This window comes from Monodon monoceros, unplaced genomic scaffold (genome assembly GCF_005190385.1).
Source record: "Monodon monoceros isolate NGI ecotype Baffin Bay Population unplaced genomic scaffold, NGI_Narwhal_1 Super_Scaffold_13, whole genome shotgun sequence".
NCBI lineage: Eukaryota > Metazoa > Chordata > Mammalia > Artiodactyla > Monodontidae > Monodon > Monodon monoceros.
Genome location: NW_021703769.1, coordinates 35,015,411 through 35,035,274, shown reverse-complemented (window position 1 = coordinate 35,035,274; position 19,864 = coordinate 35,015,411). Strand labels below are relative to the sequence as shown.

The window sequence follows — 19,864 nt, the reverse complement described above, 5'->3', positions numbered from 1 at the left end:
CTCACAATGTCCTTTCTCCTGTGCAGCTTCCACAGACTAATCACTCTTTTTTGTTGTTATTGAATTTTTGTCTACCTAAGGTCAATGTCACACAGCCTGGCCCTTATCTCATCTCATCATTTCACTTAGTTATATCACCCTAATGAGATTACCAGCAAACTGAAAGCAGGGATCATGTCCTTTCATCTTTATATGCTCACGCTATTTTTGGATTGGCTGATTGAGGTGCAGAGCTGTGTGTGGGCTCAGATAGGAGAAGACCTATTAATGCTGCTTCAATTCAGTCTGCGAGATACTTTCAGGCCCTTTGGCAGCGCTGAAAATGTTGGAGGATTCTCAGCAGTTCTATGAAATGTGAACAGAACACTGGGGAAACTATGGAAGAAAAACAACACACAGATCAGCCTTGAATATTTTGGAGTCCACAGCTCTAGTAGTTTCTTTCAGAAGTATGAAAAAAATCTAATAAAATAATGGAAAGAAAGTAGGCTTTAGAATCTGCCATAATCATGCCTGATGCCTGGTTCTATTACCTGTGTGTTGTAAGACTAGTCACTTAGCTGGTTTGAGCTCTTTGTTCCTCCATGGTGTGTGCGTGCATGTGTGTGTGTGTGTGTGTGTGTGTGTGTGTGTGTGTGGTGGTAATAACTATTTCCCAGGTTTATTAGGATACGATACATAATGTTAAACCTAGATCCCATTAGATCATCCAATCAGTTGAAGGCCTGAATAGAACTAAAGGTTGACTCTCCTCCAGGTAAGAAAGAATTTTCCTGCCTAACGGCCTTTGGACTGAAGCATCTTCCTGGTTCTACAGCAGCTTCTGGCTTTTGGACTTGAACTGGGACATCTGCTCTGCAGATTTTGGACTTGCCAGCCTCCATAAGCATGTGAACCAATTCTTTATAATAAATCCTTTTGTATCTCCTATTGGTTCAGTTTCTCTGGAGAGCCACCTCCTCAAGGTTACCATCCCAGTTACGCCTTCCCCAACCATCCTAGTAAGGATGCAGAACTTCTACTCCCCATCCCTCCTCTTCCTTTAATTTTCTCTGTAGTTTTTGTTTCCACCCATCATATTATAATTTTATTTCACTTACTGCTTGCCTATGAACACTTCAGGGGAACAGGGATTTTTGTCCATTTTCTTCCCCAGTGTATCCCCACCACTGAGGACAATGCCTGATATATAATAGATGCTCAACAAGTATTTGTTGAATGAATGAACTTAAGAAAAAAGCAATTCACTTGTTCAAGACTTGCTTTTGATCAAATATTGTTTTTTGACCTCTGCAGATTTCACACATACAATCTATAAGAAATGTGGTTGTAATGGCTTAGACTACTGCCACAGAGTATATTCCAGATGGGTGTGCAAGAGCACGGAAAGGAAAAAGACCTTCAAGATAACCTCACCCAGAAAAGCAGACATTAGGGAGGGTACCAATAAATAGAGGGAACAGAATGCATTGGTAGCATATTAGTTTCTTGCGCAGGCTGTAACAAATTACCATACACTGGGTAGCTTAAAACAACAGAAACTTATTCTCTTACAGTTCTGGAGGCCAGAAGCCTGAAATCAAGGTGTTGGGAGGACCATACCCCATCCAAAGGCTCTTGGGGAGAATTGGTTCCTTGCCTCTTTCAACTTCTTGTGGCTGCCAGCATTCTTTGACTGGGGCCTATACCACTTCAATCTCTGCCTCTGTGGTCACATCACCTCCTCCTCTTCTCTCTGTGTCAAATGTGTCCTTGCCTCACTGTTATTTTGTTTTTTGTTTTAATTTTTATTGGAGTATAGTTGATTTACCATGTTGTGTTAGTTTCAGGCGTAAATTCGCTTTGCTGTATCCTTGTCTCACTCTTATAAGGACACGTGCTATTGGATTTAGGGACCACTTGGGAAATTCAGGATGACTTCCTCATCACAAAATCCTTCACTTAATTACTTCTTTGAAGGCCCTTTTTCCAAATAAGGTAATATTCATAGGTTCAGTGAATTAGAATGTGGACATATCTTTCAGGGGACCACCTCTCAACTCACTAGAGTTCTGAAAAGACCTGGAGTTCACTATGATTCTACAAGACAATTCTTGATTGTATTTCCAGCTGCCAACAGGGGGTGCTTTCTAAGGGACGTGGGCCTTTGTCCACGTCCTCTTGGGTTTCCCTAGGGACTAAGATTAATCCACGTGGCTAAATTTTAAACAATTACTTATTACAGATCTTTGCTCAGGAAGCCATGTGCTGAAAGCAAGATCAAAAGTTTTCTTTAAAACAGGGAGTCATGAGTGGGTCAGGCTTTCAATCCGGATTTTTTCCTCTCATTTTCTATAATCTTATGATAGGCATTCTTATAATCTGGCCCAAGTGCTGTCATGTGCTTCAGTCCATGGAAAAGGAACACACTGCACTTTGCACTCAAGTTTATAAAATGTCAGTGTTCATCAAGGTCATCTTTTAAGCAATGATGCCGTACAAGGACATGCAAAGAAATCTAAGTTCATAATTTCTGGCTGTATTTCCTGTGCTAGCCTTTATATCTCCTGACTGCATTTTCACCTTCCCCTGACATTCAGGAGACCTGAAACTTTTATATAAAATTTAATTTGTTTAAAGTATTATAATGGGCACTTTTTAGGACCAAGTGATCCACAATCTATTTAAGTATCCTATATAACTCTCCATTTCCCTGAGTAAGTATAAACAACTGTTCTATTTAAATTTTAAGACCACTTAATTTTATTATAGCCAGAAATAGTTTCTTTTTTACTGTTAGAAATGGAACCACTTAAGCCTCAGTCCTTACCATCCCTAGGTCAATAAAATGTCTATTAAAAGATCATATACAGATGGTAAGTAATAACTACTAGGTGAATTCATTAGCCTGACTTTTAAAGCCCCATGAGAATTACGTTTTAACTGGAAGAAGGGGGAAGTATTCATGAAATTTATTTCACAAAATTCATTTATTAAAAAATAAATTGCCATTTAAATTCTTTTATTTCGGGGCTTAGCTTTCAAGATAAACAGGCACATTATAATAAAAGGAACTAGTGGGATTTATTCAACATCCCAATATCTAAGGTATGTCCTGAGGTCATTAGTGATGGACCCCACTCTTTTATAATGACCTGACCTTCATGTTGATAACCTGAAGGCACAGGAAGCCAAGGTCAAATCATGCAGTGATTTGGATAAATAGCAGGGATATTCTAAATAAGTCTTGAGAGAAGGAAAGGTCACTGGTTAGCCTGTGGTCAACATCCTAATGAAACCTGATGGGATAGCTTATCATGTGGCAGACAGTTGTGTGGGCCAGTGAAAAAGCAGGGCTGCCCTCACCCAGGCTGCTCTGAACTTGAGCAGATGTAATATACTCTGAGAGTAGTGGAGGCCCCCACCTGTGGAGAACAGCATTGCTTCTAAAGTTTATGTCTGGGACTCTGGTGTCATCCATGTGAAATCTGGGCTAGAATATACACGCTGCCTAGGTATATTGATGCCAGCCTTTGGATAGGTTTGATTACAATGAATATATGGAGATTTACATTCAAGAGGTAATCATGAGACTCTTAAATATTTTTTAAAAGTAATGATAAAGTTTAGTTTCATTTAGAAAGTGTGCTTGAGCTGATACATAAAGGAAAATGGAGGTAATGAGTTAGCAGTCTCCTAATTGTGTTCTTTATCTTCCTTCATGATTGGTTGTGGAATATGCTACCAAATATGCATCGAGTGATCCTTACCTATGCTTTCTTCTCAAGGACATAAACACAGAATATCACTATTTTATGGATTATAGGAATAGCCTTCTAATAAATCTCCTGGTTCTTTTTTCTAATTCATTGTCCAGTTCACAGAGAGATTCTACTAAAACAGAAATTAGACCATGTGTCTTCAATGGCTGCTACTGTCCCGTGGATAAAGCTTCAAGCCCTTATTGCTTCTTGCAATGATCTGCCTGTTCTGGCCCCATGTTCCTCCTCAGCCTCATCTCTATGGTAATGAACTTCCTCCATTTCCTCCAATGATCCCCTTGCCTCTGGGCAGCCACACCTGCTGTCCCTCTACCTGGAACCTCTTCCCACAACTTCTAGAGTTCTCACTCTTACTCACACATCTGTTATTGCCTTAGCACTCACATCCTCTAGAAATGATGCATGGTGAAGCTAAGACTCTGTTTCATTATTAACAGGACATCATTTATTGGTCCAGTAGTTATACATCAAAGACCACTGATCAAATAAGCAGTTAAAAAGAGACTTAGGATTATAGATGTAGACAATTTGAAATAATTATCAAAGACAGGTTGGCTTCATGATATTTTCTGACAAAGCCATCCATCTGGCCTTAGGTACTCTAAGTGGTGAAAAAAGATCTAGTGCTTCCAAAACTGCCGCTGTGTGCTCTAGGCATCTCAATAATAATTTCAAAATACTTTCAGTCATGAAAATTTTTACTCTAGGTTTTTTTTGGTTTAAAAACCAAATGGCTAAAAAAAACCTAAATGGCTTATCCATTTCCAAACAGTTTGTTCTACTCTCCTCATTCTTTAATATTAAAAAGAATTAAATAAATCAGTTGCATGTCAATGAGAAATCTAAATGTCAAAATGGATGATTTTTACTACCTCCCTTTTGCTATTGAAGTGTTGGTCCAATGGCTCCTTCTAGGAGTGCTCCTCTTAACATTCCAACAAATCAGCGTCCTCAAATCCACCTACAAGACACTCGGAATACATCTACTGGCCAGAGGATGTAAAGAAAGAGTGCAAACTAAGGTAGGTATGTAAGGATCAGGCTCATAAATCCTAGAGACTGAAGTATAAGTGCGCACGTTCTTTCCATTGCACCGTGGTCTTAACCTGAATTCCCCCCAGCAGCCAACAAGTGGAAGGTCATTGGGCACACATTCCTGAGGAGGGGACATGCACTTGTGCCTGAACCTGAGCCATGCCCAGGAAAACCTGGACATCAATCGTTTGGGTCCTGGACTTTTCCTGATGATTTATTCCTTTGAAGTCAGTTAGGCTTAACGCTAATGCTGAGGGGTTAGAGGCTTAAACTAGAAATGCATCTGCTGAGGACCTTTTCCCCCCCAGATATAACCTTGTCCAGCAGCATTATCAAATGGATTGGCCGGGCTCCCAAGGGTGATCTGTCGTGAACCAGTCAATTCACAGGTACAGAAGATACAATCCTAGTCCTACAGAAGTTCTCAATAGCCTTGTGGCATTTCTGATAGAGAATGACTTCATGAAGTTCTTGCATGGATTTAAGCATGGCCCAATAAGAGACGACATATTCGTAGTGAGTCCATTCTCAAGAGATAGGGAGGGATGGTAGAATGAGAGCAGATGGATGCTGAGTTGGCTCAGGTCCCACTGCAAAATAATTTTTCATTTTCTCAGCCATTAGCCTAAGAGAAGGTTAAAAAGATAATTGGCATTGCTGTCAAGAGGGTAACTGACTTTCCGTTTTTCTTATTGTCAAGCCTTTGAGAGAACTTAATTTGCCTCTTGACAATGAGGAGGACAGTGAACCAGAGAGTAGTGAGCTTGAGACAGTATCTTAAAAAAATTACAAAAAGACACTGAGAAAGCTGAGAGTTCGATGAAGCCCTTTGGATTCATGTTAAAGGCGACCTCCAGCATTTCTGGAGCCTTCACTCCACTCCACCATCAAATCCTAAAAGGCAGGGGGATGTCCCACAGCAGTCAAATCAGGGCAAGAGCTCTGGACACATGTTCTCTTCCCCTGATTTCCTTTTCCAAACCACAGGGAACAGTCACCAGTAAAGTGATCTGTGACCCTGCTACATTCCGTCCCTTAGCTCAAAGGTGGGCAAACTTTTCTATAAAGAGCCAGAGTAAATATTTTAGACGTTGCAGGCTATAATGTTTCTGTCACTACTACTCAATGGGGCTGTTGCAGCGTGAAAAGTCACAGATAGGATGTAAAGGAATGGGTGTGGCTGTGTTCAACAAAACTTTATTTAGTAACACTCAAATTTGAATTTCAAATGATTTTCATGTGTTTTAAAATATTATTCTTCTGTTTTTCAATCATTTCAAAATGTAGCATCATTCTTAGTTCATGGGCTATGCAAAAACTGGCCACAGCCTGGATTAGATCCCAGCTTCAGTTCAGAACTATTCAATAGAACTTTCTGTGATGGTGTCCAATACTGTAGACACTATTGAAATGTGGCCGGTGTGATGAGAATTTATTTCTAATTTTATTTAGTTTTAATTAATTTAAACTTGAATCATCACTTATGGTTAGTGGCTTCCCTGTTGGAAAGTGCAGCTCCATAATATTCTTTCATATTATCTTGAAAAACATTCTTATTTCTTGCCTACATTAAAACAGACAGCAAAAAAAAAAAAAATCCTTCTGTTTGCTGCTTAAGTTATATAGTTACTGCTCCTTTTGGGGAGATCACAGTTGATGTCTTGTTTTAATTACATAGTAAACATGGGCAAACACACAGAGAACATGCAAATACCCATAGTGCACATGTGCACTCATGAACACAATGCAGCTCTTCCTTGGCATACCATCACTACCCAGTGAACAAATAATCATGGAAAGAAAACCATGCTTATCAATAAGGATCTTTCCCTCTTATGCAATGTCTACTATGAAAACACAATATTGGACAATAATATGAACTTAAAATTTTCTGTTGGTTTCCTCAATTATCTGTTACAAAAGCCTATACTTTCTTTAGCCATTGTTTGCAATAATGAACTTGCAAAACAGACTGAAGGGATGTCCTCTTCTAAAATATGCATAATGATCATTTCTAAGTAAATGATATTGCAAGCCCTAGGTCATTTCAAATCAAATCTCAGAGCATCTCTGGGCAGCACCTCATGCTGATCTCACAGATGAAGGACAGAGTAACTGACCATTAAAAGACAAAAGCATAAAATCACTAACACTTAAATAGTTTTGGTAACAAGCATCATTTAGCACACATATAAAGTTCTATTCATTAAACTCTAACCCAAGTATAAAGTATTCTTCATCTTAATTAAGCCCTTTTATGGTGAAACTTCTCCTATCATCCCTGGCAGAGGCAATTCAGGGTTAACAAAGGAAATTCTAGTGTGAGAGATGGAGGATAGATGTCTATCGTTGGTAAAACAAAACAAAACAAAACAATAGGAAAGAAGTGTAAGTTAGTGGTGGAAAAAAAAAGACTGGACCCTACAATCTTAGTGCTGTTTTCAGAATAATGCCAGGCCAGTTAGCTCCTTGAAAGCTCTTCAAGGCTCCATCTGAGGCCTTTTCTTTCTCTTGTTATAGTCTTTCTCTTGGGAACCTCATCCATGCTTGTACTTTCCTCCATCTATATCTATATCTATATCTATATCTATATCTATATCTATATCTATATCTGATTCACAAATCTTTTTTCTCCAGAAGACTTCTCTCAATTCCAAATTGGTATATCTCACCATCTACATGACTTCTCTACTTAGATGTCTCAAAGACATTTCAGTCATGCCATGTCCAACACCACCCTGCCCTCATTCCAAGTTTGGCTGTCTTCTGCAGTGATGGGTGACAATACCCATCCAGTTGCACACACTACATATTCAGGTCATTCCTTGACTCCTCCCTTGCCCTACACCCTATCATCAACCCAGTACTAAGTCCTACCTCTCACCTCCTTATACTTCTCTCCATCTCCAAGTCCATGCTGTGACTGTCTCTTGCCTGAACTAATATAATAGCCCTAACAAATCTCTTGCATCCTGTTTTCCCTTTCCTCCTTTCTATTTGTTCTCCACTTCAATCAATAGAAATCTCTTCAAAACTTAAATCTGGTCATTTCACTACTTCCACTGTGGATTAAATTTTGTTAGGATAAAAACCAACATTGCTAAGGCGGCAACCAAGGCTGTTCGGGTTTCACTTCTGTCTAACTTTCTTTCCCCATCGTATATTCTCTTCCTTGTTCTCTGTGCCCTATCTACCATAGGGCAGTTCAGTTCCTTGAACACACCACGGTCCCTGCATCCACACTGTCTTTACATGTACTATTTCCTCTCTCCTGAAGGGCTTCCTGCATCCATACACTCCTTCTCACTCCACTGGACCCCACATCATTTACTCAGTTATTTCCTACTCAGCTTCAGCTCTCAGTTCAAACATTACTTGCTCCAAGAAGTCCTGCCTGATCTTTACCTTTCTATACCTACCCCATCCAGACAATTCTGGATTTTTCTTCTTGGAACAATGTTCCTTTCCTACAGAGAAGGTATCTCAGTTTTTAGCTACACATTCATTTATGTGATTATTTGTTTTTTGTCACCTCTGTCACTTCTCTGTAAGCTTCACTAGATCAGGGACCATGTCTACTTTACAAACCATGGTTTCTCGAGAAGCTGGCATGGTTCTGGCACATTAAGAAATATTTGAATGGATGAATGAGTACATCAATGAGGATCTGGGGATAGTATAAGTGCATGGAGGCCTCTAGGTATGGGAAGGTGTATAATGCCAACCTTCTTTGCAAGCCCAAACTACTCCAAGGATTTTGCTCCTCTACAGCTAGTTTTGACCTATGGACTCTATGGCCCAACACCAACTAATATACAGGCTATTGTGGGGTGTGTGTTGTGTGTGGTTTACTAACTCATTCCTTCCTGCCTCTTAGTTACTTTTCTATTCTTATTTTCCCTTGATCTCATTTTCCTCACTTATTCTCTATTGATTTTTATCTTTCAATTCTGTACACACTACTGTCATCTGTGTTCCATCTAATTGGAAACATTTATAATTATACTTATTAATCCCAATCCTAACTATACCAGTAAAGCTCTGAAGTCCAAGTTGGGAACCAGTTCCGGTGGTTATGTGACAATCTAGTAGCCAGTTTGATATACAAGCTTCATTGTCTCAGTATTATTATTATTATTTTTGCCCTTGAGGCTATTTGTAGTTTCTGTCACACACTGTTCCTCATTCACTCCCTGCTGTCCTCGAATTCCCCTGAACTTCTGGGCATGCAATAAAATTAAGGTAAATGAAACAGAGATAGAGCTTATTCAGACTCTTAGCATCAAATGAAAATAACAGACAGTGAAATCATGCGGCCAGTATTTAAACCTGTGCTGTGATGTCTTTGGATTTACCTTGAAATCATTCTTCTGGGAGTAGGTAAATGTCCTGGGGTCTGTGCTTGGTATATCAGCAATGTTTCCCAAGGTCCTCTCTCAGAGATATATTTGCATCCATCTGACATTGATTCATGTAGCCAGATGGCAGAGGACGGAGCTGGATCACTTAACACAATGTGTGACCTACTTAGAGGTCCAACAATCTGGTTTAATATTAAATGAAAGAATTGAGGTTTTGAGTTAAAAAATACAGATTGATTTATTGGTTATCTTATACTCAGCATGAACAGTCTGAATGAATCAGTTTTTTGTTTTTTTTTTTTAACGTCTTTATTGGAGTATAATTGTTTTACAATGGTGTGTTTGTTTCTGCTTTATAACAAAGTGAATCAGCTATACATATACATATATTCCCATATCTCCTCCCTCTTGCGTCTCCCTCCCACGCTCCCTACCCCATCACTCTAGGTGGTCACAAAGCATGGAGCTGATTTCCCTGTGCTATGTGGCTGCTTCCCACTAGCTACCTATTTTACATTTGGTAGTGTATATACGCCCATTGAATGCATCGGTTTTTAACAAGCAAGGAGGTAAGATGCAAAACTGATTCCCCAAGGATGGGTGATGAGACGTGTTGGTAGGTGTCATTGCCAACCTAGTGCGGTGGTAACAAAAGCCATTGAGAACCAGGATTGCCCATTTAGGCACCTAAGGAGCAAAAGGTCACTAGCAGACAATTGTGATGACCTTACAACATGTTCAGAAGTGTCCCATGGTAGTTAGAATGTGCAAATTCCTCAGGGTTTTCTGAACTATCTCAGAGAGATTGTAGAGGCTAAGTTCACCCCTTATATAGAAAGCCTTCTTGCTTTGAACATGTTCTCTATTAGAAATGGTATAAATCAAAAGAATATGAATGAATCAGAGAGTCCCATAAAAACAAAGATACGCCTGGGGCATGTGCCGCACATCAAGACATAACTGGTTCAAAATGGCCTTGTTCAAAACTGGCCACAAACATGTCAAATCAAATATTAATATTTCAGTATGATATAAAACTGGGTAAAGTGTATATTAATTGATTAGGAAGCTTATATAACATTGTATCGGGGAATATTATAGAGACATCTCTGTTCTCCCCAGTTCACTTCTCATTTTTCTTTCATTTGGTCTTTCTTACAGACCAAAAGTAGAAGCATTATTTCATTAATGAGTCTTGGGATTCAGAAGGGTTTTCCCAGCTGGGGGTTTCAATGACAATTATGAGGAAGTGTTTAGGGAGATGTAGGACCATTGTTTCAGAAACTGATCCAGCTTTGTTGCCACTTATTTTTGCTTTCTGCTGGAAACTGGCATTGATGCAATGATGGCCTTTGTGTCCTAAAGCTTTCCTTACCTCTGATATTTTCATCCTTTAATCTTCATGCTGTCCTTAGGTGTCACTATAGAACTAATGAAGAGAAATACCCATAATCTTCCCCTTAGCTCTTCAGTATCTTGGCCTCCAAATTACTCCATTCTTGATTTTACTTTAACCTTCATAAGCCCCTACACCTAACAGCTGGAGGCCTGTCCATTCCCAGTATGAGGTTACTGGCTACTTAACTGTTCACTCTGCATGCTGGCATCTAGCACAGGCCCTAACACATAGTAGACACTCAATAAATAGTTGCTGAATGAATAAATGAAGTAAATGGCTCTTTGAAATGTATTGTTTTCCAAATTAAAAAAAAATTATACAGAGAAAGATAAATATCATATGATATCACTTGTATGTGGAATCTAAAAAAAATGGTACTCATGAACTTATTTACAAAACAGAAATAGAGTCACAGATGTAGAAAACAAACTTATGGTTACCAAGGGGGAAAGGGGGATAAATGGGAGATTGGGTTGACATATACACACTACTATATATAAAATAGATAACCAATAAGTACCTACTGTATAGCACCAGGAACTCTATTCAATACTCTGTAATGACCTATAAGGGAAAAGAATCTAAAAAAGAGTGGATATATGTACATATATAACTTATTCACTTTGCTGTACAGCAGAAACTAATACAATATTGTAAATCAACTATACTCCAATGAAAATTAATAAAAAAGAAAAAATAAATAAATGCTAGTTTTTCCCCACAAATATTTAGGCAAAAAATATTAATTCATTCCATTCTTTTTAATTGACTATATGTCAAGTACTTGGGGCAAGAATAAAAGGGATGTGGCCCTTGTGTGGAAGTGGGACAAGCAATAAACAAGTAACCACATGAATAGGATATTCTCAGAGTGAATGGTGCCACAAATAAAAGAAAACAGAGAAAGGAGGTTAGTCTGTTCTGTAGTCTGGGAAGGTCCTTATACGAAGTTGATATTTGAACTGAGGACTGAAGAAAAAGGAACCAGCCACAGGGAAATCTGGAGGGATGGTGGTTGACGGCAGGAAGAGCAATCAAGAGCAGGACTTGACTTTTGCGTATGGTGCAAGTTAAGGATCCAATTTTGTTTCTTTTCCATATCAATAACCAATAGTCCTGACAGCATTTCTCAAAAAGCCTGACTTTCTCCATTGATTTCCAGTGCCAACTTTATCATAAGTGGAGTTTTCACACCTCTGTGCATTTGCTTATGGACCATCTATTTGTGCCAATGTTCAATTTGCCAATATTCCACCAATATCTTAATTACTATATTTTCATAATGGTTCTTTTAAAAAATATTTTATTGAAGTATAGTTGATTTACAATGTTGTGTTAATTTCTGCTATACGGCAAAGGGATTCAGATATGTGTGTGTGTGTGTATTCTTTTTCATATTCTTTTCCATCATGGTTTATCACAGGGTATTGAATATAGTTCCCTGTGCTATACAGTAGGGCCTTGTTTATCTTCATAATGATTCTTTATGTGTGTTAAGTCTTTATACTCTGTTCTGCTTCAGGAGTGTCTCAGCAATTTCTGGGCCTTTGCTTCTCCATGTAAATTTTGGAATCACCTTGTCAAATTCTACAAATGCTGAGGGGATTTTTAAGGCATTGCATTTAATCTACAGATCAATTTGGAAGAACTCATTTTTATGCTATCGACTCTTCTAATTCCTTAGCATATTATAACAGGTCTTTGATGTTTTTCAATAAAAGGTTATATATTTTCCCATAACCTTCAATACATGTTGCTAAAGTTATTAGTGGGTATAGTATATCTGCTATAATATTGTGAATTTTAAAGTTATTCTAGCTGCCTATTACTTATTTATAGAAATGCAAATGATTTCTGTATATTGATTTTATAGTCAATAAATTTGCTAAACTCATTAATTAAAATACTTTTTCTGGAAATCCTTTCTAATAGAGATTCAAAGCATTTGCAAATTATATTTTTCTTCACTTACTATTTAAATGTTATACCATTTCTTTCTTTTTCTTGGATAGAAGGGAATAACGGGGGACATCTTTGTCTAATAGGAGCATTTTAATTATGAGGTTTTCCTTGTATTTGTTTTCATTTTGTTGTACACACACATATACATATGTATGCACAAACATTAGTGAAGTTTCTAATTGTGTTGTCTTACCCAAATCTTGTATACTTTGATGATATTTTGGGGGGTCTGCTTGAAATATTGATTACTGAGAGAAATATAAATATTTTCTAGGAGAGGTAGATTCAATACTGTCAATATTTTTTGCTTTAACCATTGTAAGAGTACATTATCACATGCACATAAGTTTATATTCTGTTTGAGAACTGAACATTTTATCATTACATAGCAGCCCTCTTTGCTTTTGCTTTAAAATCCATTTTATTTAATGTGAACATAGCTAAAGCAGGTTTCTTTCGGTTAGTATTTGCCTGATATATTTTTTTCTTTTCTTTCCTAACCCTTATTCTTCAGACATGTTCTTATTAAGCAAAGGAACTAAATAAAAAAACATTTTTTAATAAAAAAAAAAAAAAAACAAGCTGAGCTGACAATTTCTGTTATTTGTAAATGGAACATTTTGATGTATGTTTATTTAATTCCTCTGACTAGCATATAGATTTATTATTTCTTTTAGTGAATGTCTACTTGTGGCAAACTCTCAGCCCTTTCTGCCATACTCTCCCCCCACCATCTCCAGTCATCCTGGGCAGGGCTGAAAATGCATTTATTGCTTTCACTCTAAAGTGATACTTTCTCTGGGTATAAAACTCTAGATTGGCAAAAATTTTCTGTGTTGATATTATCCCACTATCTTCTTGCTTCCACTGTTAACTGCTGAGAAACCAATTATCTATCTAATTGTCATTTCTCTAAAAGTAATTTCTCTTTAGTTGCTTTTAAGATATTTGCTTTTTCCTTGGTCTTCGGAAATTTTGATATGATGTATTTAGATAGAGAATTGTTTAAAATGTGTCTTGCTTAGGATTCCTGAATCTATGAGTTTGTGTCTTTCATCAATTCTGAAACATAACCTCTTCAAATATTTCAAATATTTTACTGCCCTAATTTTTGCTCACCTCTTCTCACTCTATCCTTCATGCCTTTTAATCTCTCTATCATATTTTCCATCTCTTTGACACTCTGCTATATTCTGGATAATATTATAGACCTTTTTTAAAAATTTACTACTTCTCTCTCTTTTGTTGGAATAATGCATTGAATTTTAAACATATATTCATTTATAGGAAATCAGTTTGTTTTCAAATATACATCATTTTTTAAGTCAATTAATCTTTACTCTTATTGTCAGTCTTAAAAATATCAATACTTGTTTAACATTCTTTTTCTCATAATTCCAGAATATTAAGTTTTTACAGGGCTTTTTACACTATCTTTTGTTTCTGCTGGTTCTCACTTATGGACTTTCTTTATATTCATTGTAATTGCTTTGATAAGCTGACATTTCTCGGAACTTTAAATGTAGTAATAGCTTAAGCATGATTTGAAGACAGACTCCTTTACAGACAAACTAATTATGCCAGGAGATCAGAGGATTTCCAGGATGAGACAGATTTACACTAACTTCTGAGTTTGTCAGGTGGTGTGAATTGAATTCAGGCTTCAAGCCCACATGAGGGAGAGCTTGTAACCATGAATTCTCAGGAAGAATTTTTTCTACCTGTCTTCAACATCTAGTTTTGAGATCAACAATTTTCTTGCAGTTCTTTGAGATGATGGGTTTATTTTTTTATTCATGACTGCTCTGAGGTTGTGTGGCCCTTTGTGGTTCCAGGTTTATGTAGTGGGTCTCTTAATAGATTCCTCACTTTACTTCACTTTCTGTTTTCCCATTATCCACACATCATGAAAAATCTAAGCTCAATGTCAACTTGACAGATACTTTTAAGCTGAAAGACAGCTTTACTGCCCTCTGGGTTCCTGCTTTCACTTGGAAATTGTCCTTTGAGCATTCCTTAATTTCTTTTCCATGGCTTGACTCATTTAAACATATTTTAAAAGTTATACAGAGTCTTTATTTGTTTTTATTGGAAACTCAGGTCTCTCCAGCTTGCTTTTTGATGTTTTCACATCTTAGATCCTATCAGCAATGGATGTAGGTTTTTCTATGGCTGAGGAAAACAGGTGACTTCAGAATCACAGTAATTCTACTAAAAACCAATCAAGTTTGAAGGGCTCATTAGCAGAGATGCAATGATATCCAGGAACCATAATGGCTCCTTTTAGACTAAATTGGCTATTTTAAAGCTAGAAATAGAAAGAAAGAGGGCACTTGAAAGAAGTGGATCCAGATGAACAGTTAGAGAAAAGCTTAAAATTTCAAACAATCTCCTATTTAGAACTAACTTTTAGCAGTAATGGAGACTTTTGCATTAAAATTCAGAATATTTTTGATCACCCAGATAATATAGATACATTATTTCAAGAAACACATGCAACACACAATATAGAGAGCTGTATAGTACCCCTTGACCACCTTTCCAATCCCAGCCCCTCCATCAAGTTTACCCACGGTTTAAAAGTTTGGTGTGTAAATGTCCAGAACTTCTCTATTCTTCATATTCATATCTATGCATATACACAGAGAGAAACATAGAGTTTGTTCTGCATTTTAGAAAAATATATAGGTGGCATTCTATTTTGCATGTCTGCACATGTTTTTCAGTTCTACTCTCCTGCTTAAGAGTCCAGATATACAATTCTGCATTAAATCATTTAATAGAGACATTGCTTCACTCCCTTCAATTTTCCAAAGTTTCTGTAGAGAAGCTTGACCCCATTCTGACTTTCAACTTGTGACCTGTAGTTTTCTTTATGGAAACATTTAGAAGTTTCCCTCTGTTTCTGATGTTCCAAAACTTCCCAGCTTTGGGACTTACTGTGGATTCTTCCCTTCTTGGTGCTGAGCCTTTCGATCTGGTAACTAATGTCTTTCAGTTGTGAAAAATGTTTCTTATCATATTTCTTTGATAATTTGCTTCCTTCAGTTTTCTTTCTGGTGCCCCTCTCTGTTGGGATCCTGTGCTCCGGGCACTTAGCTTTCTCCTTCCTTCTTCTGCAAAATCAGTTACCTCCCTTCCATTTGCCTTCTATCTTCCAATTTTATATTGATCTTCTAAACACCGTTATCTCCTCTTTTGTATTCTTGGACTCTTTTTTTTTCACTATCATTTTATGAGAAATCACTTAAATATCACTTCTAGGAATCTGTCCCACAGAAATCCACAAGACTCCTTAAGAATATCTATACATAGTTTACATAAATTTGTTTTTAAATATATGTTCTATATTTTATGGTTTCTGTGGTTTTATTTTTTACATAATTATTATATGTATATATATTATATATATAGGAGAGATTACTGCTGCTATAGAAGAAAACTTTTGACTTTTCATATTCAAATTTCATCCAGTGTCTAATAAAATTCTTTTTTCTTACATAAGTTTTCAGTTGTCCACCTGCAAGTGGACCTCTCTGGGCCTCTTTTCACATCTGCTAAGTGAAGGTGTAGGTCAGTTTCTTTCAAAACCCCTTGCAATTCTTATTGTTTACGTAATTTTCTAAAATTTTGTACCTCAGGATCACCAGAGTTAGCAATAGCTCTGTTATCCCACCTTTGGATGATTATAAATTTAATTTGTCCACAGCCCATCAACACATTTTTGTGTGAATAATGAGAATAACAAAGCATGACACCAGAGTCTGAACACATGATGTTGTCAGACCAGTGGAAAAATCCTCTATTAAGTCAGGGCAGATAAATCAATCAGGGGAAATGGAATTCCTGGACATGCAAGCAAACCCTCAAGGTTATGTAATCAAGTTTTCAATTAATATGCTTCCCTCCCCCTTTAACTGTGTATAAATTAATAGCAGCTGAAAACGAATAAAGAAAGGAACACAGAGGAAAGAAGACTGGAACAAACAATGCAATACAGCAGAAATCACACTTATCTGACATCTGCACAACAGAGAAGGGAAGCACGTGATTTGAAATTAAAGGGGACTGGATTTTTAAAATAATGGACATTATACCTGGATAGCCAGTGTGGATAGCTGTGAAGCAAGCCACAGAGAGGTGTGCTCATTTGAGGATCTGTTTGTTGGTGTCATAGTAGAGGATGTGTGTAATAACATTTACATGTGTTTTGAAAAAAAACATTCAATGGATTAACAAATTTAAGAGATAGGTAATACACATGGTGCAAAGCTCAAAGTGGGCAAGAGGCTATTTAGGGGCATTCATACCCTTATCGTATTGCATTGTAATACAATTTCACTGACAATAAACTACTAAGTACCAACACAGGCTTGTTTAGATTAGAGATATGTACCAAAACAATGAGTAAGTCTGCCTTTTAAATATGTTTACATATATATCAATATGTGCAATATAGATAAAATATATATTTTAAAATATATATAAAATATGTTTACATATATATATGCAAGTATGTATCATAGATGGATGGATAAATGGACAGATGAAGGATTGGAGAGCTACTTTCAAACTCACTGCCTCCAGTTTCAAGAGATAAAAAAAATTAAAAACAAAACCTATTTTCTATTTTACTCCTTGATAAGCGAGTACTATAATTTCAAGATTAGAAATCTACGTGATAAAACAGTTCTCAATATACAATCTCTAGGTTTTCCAACTAAATTAGCTTTAATCCTTAGATAGAATGTTCCTGAAGGCCAGAATCCTGGTAACACAATGACAGCAGGGCAGTGCAGTTGAGGACCATCCTAGGTGTCTTTATTCTTCATCTTGGGCTCTTGTAAAATCTCACATAATAGCTTTTTCACATTTTAGTTTGCCAGTAGGATTTAAATATGCAGGAATTGTAGTTATGTAAATGATCATGATAAACTCTGCCAACACACTGAACAATATATTTAGGCACAAGGTTTAAAGAAAAGGAAGTGATTATTTCTGAAAGCCCCAGCTGAGCCTCAGTTCTAGGGGTCATGTCAGCATGGAGAGGATACTGGCAGGTCACACGGAAAGCTTCACTGGCTCTGTGCTCTCACAGGGACACACATTCACCTATGGATACACCTGTGGGATAAATCCATTGAAATAACACCAGAGCAGTGGCTGTCAAGAGCCAGTCTAATTAATCTGTCTATTAGGAATATTTTATTTTAGAGCTGCTCTTAACAGAAGGATATTCTGAGCTCTTACATGTGAAATGGACATTAAAAAACAAATTTCTGGTTATAGCTCAGCAGAACTAAGCATAATTTTCAGCCCTGAAACAGCAAAAAAATCTTCTTCGAAAAATGTGTATTTACAGGTTTTGACTAAAAATCTTGCTGAAGTATTTGATCAAAGTTCAATTTGGTAGAGAAAATGATAGGAGAGAACAGGAAAAGGTGGGCGCCACCAGGGCAAGGGTGCCTTTTCTTCCCGTGTGACCCAATCTCCACAAAACTGTTTGTTATTCACCTCATTACAAACATCTGTGTCACAGCAGATGTTGGGTCAGGAGAGGACACGGTGTCCAGGAAACCTGCAATCAGTTTAGAAAACTCCCAGGTGACCTATTCCCTTTCAATTGACTCTGAGTGGCTGGCACTGCCCACCGCAGTCCCTGAGCTGCCTGCCCGTGAAATGGTTGTCATTTAAGTCACAGTGGAAACACTTCCCCAAACCACTCTCCCTGGAAGTGTAGGAGCTGCTTTTCCAATGACAGCGAGGAGAGCTGTCCTAGCCTTTCCAATGACAGCGAGGGGAGCTGTCCTAGCCTTTCTAACTATTAAAGGAACTAGACAATTTCCTTAGAGTTGCTTAAAAATTCCAGCTCCCTATAGGGTTGGTCTTAAAAGTTTCTTGCATAAATCAGTCTCTTTGGGTAAAGTGCAATCTTTCAAAGATGTCCTTCCCATTTTTAGCTTCCCAAGATGGTGGCTAAGTCTCTATAGAACTCTGTGTCTTCAAAGTGGGAGAAGAGAGGGTGGCAGGCTTCCCTTACATCCTCACAGGTCTCTGCTGTGAAGGGGCTGTTCTAAAATTCTCCATGGACAAATGCCTACTGGCCATTTGGGGTGATTGATTGGTAGCCACTGCTTGAGTCCATGGTCTGGGCCAATGGACCTGGCGGGACCTCTGTCTTGTTCTTAGGCTTCCACCGGCCCCCTCACCACCACTGTTTCCCATCACTGGGGCACTCAGGAATGCTCCTGTCCCTTCTAAGGCACACATGATATGGGAGCCAAGAGCCCTGTCCAGAATCTTCCAGATTTTAGCCCAGAGAGTAGAAGTCAGAGAGGTAACATACACATCTTATCTCCTGCTCTATCCTCTCTCCCTTCTTTTCCCCACAATTCCTAGGGTTGGAAAAGACAGGCTCTCCTCTTCCTCTTGTCACATCCTGAGTGCTAGGGTGGGTGTTTAGTAAGGCTTAGCCCTTCAGGCCTGGAGTTAAAAGAAACTAAAGAAATTTGGAGAAATCTTTTCCTCTCCTGAAATCTCACTTTTGCAAGATTTCTGCCCTGCTAACGAGGGTCTTCTCCTTAAGGGAGTCTCAGCCTTGCCTCTCCTGGAGCCATGACTCCACCAGGGCGGGGTGGGGTGGGGTGGATGGCAGAGAGGGAAGGAGGAAGCTTAAAAGGAAAAGAAAATATATCAGCTTATCATGTGCAAAATAATTTCACTGCTACACAAGGCGGAGTGAATTCTAATTACAGGATGGTAAATGTGAAAGTCTCTTGATCTATAGATGCTTTCGTGTGGCAGCCATGCAGGCTCTGTGCCCTTCTGCGCCAGCTCTGAAGATCACAATCAACGTACTAAACAGCAAGAGAAAACAACCTAACCTTTAAACAGTGTGTAGGGAAGCTCTTTATTGTTCTTGAAAGTTCTGGATAATTGATGTCGCACACTATTAAGATATTGTCCTTCTGCTGAATACTGATTCACCAGAGGAAAACACAACCCCGCCAACCAGTAAATGGGTGAAATCTCTTTTTCCCCAATCTTCCCTGGCAATCATGTTATTTAGTAATCTCATGATAAACTAGACTGGACCATAGGTTAGAAGTACTCATTCATCTCTCTTCAAATGGGTTTTCCCCCAATTCCTGACATCCCTCATTACTATTTCAGATTTCTGCTTCTCTTCAAGTCTAGGCTTCGAGAAGAGGGGTAGGTAAGCTATCTCCTATTCCTTGCCTCCTGTTCATTCCACTCTTGTTTTGCACCACTCCCACATTTCCCGTGACCCCTCACTCACACCCAGGGCACCAATAACCTCCTGGTCACTAAAGTCAAAGGACACG

General features: G+C 38.0%; 1 protein-coding gene across 2 annotated transcripts in view; it reads right to left on the bottom strand.

The window, feature by feature from the left end:
- Positions 1–19,864, bottom strand: part of PLCB1 (phospholipase C beta 1) — a 682,570-nt gene that overhangs the window by 32,742 nt on the left and 629,964 nt on the right. The gene's annotated exons all lie outside the window — the stretch shown is intronic.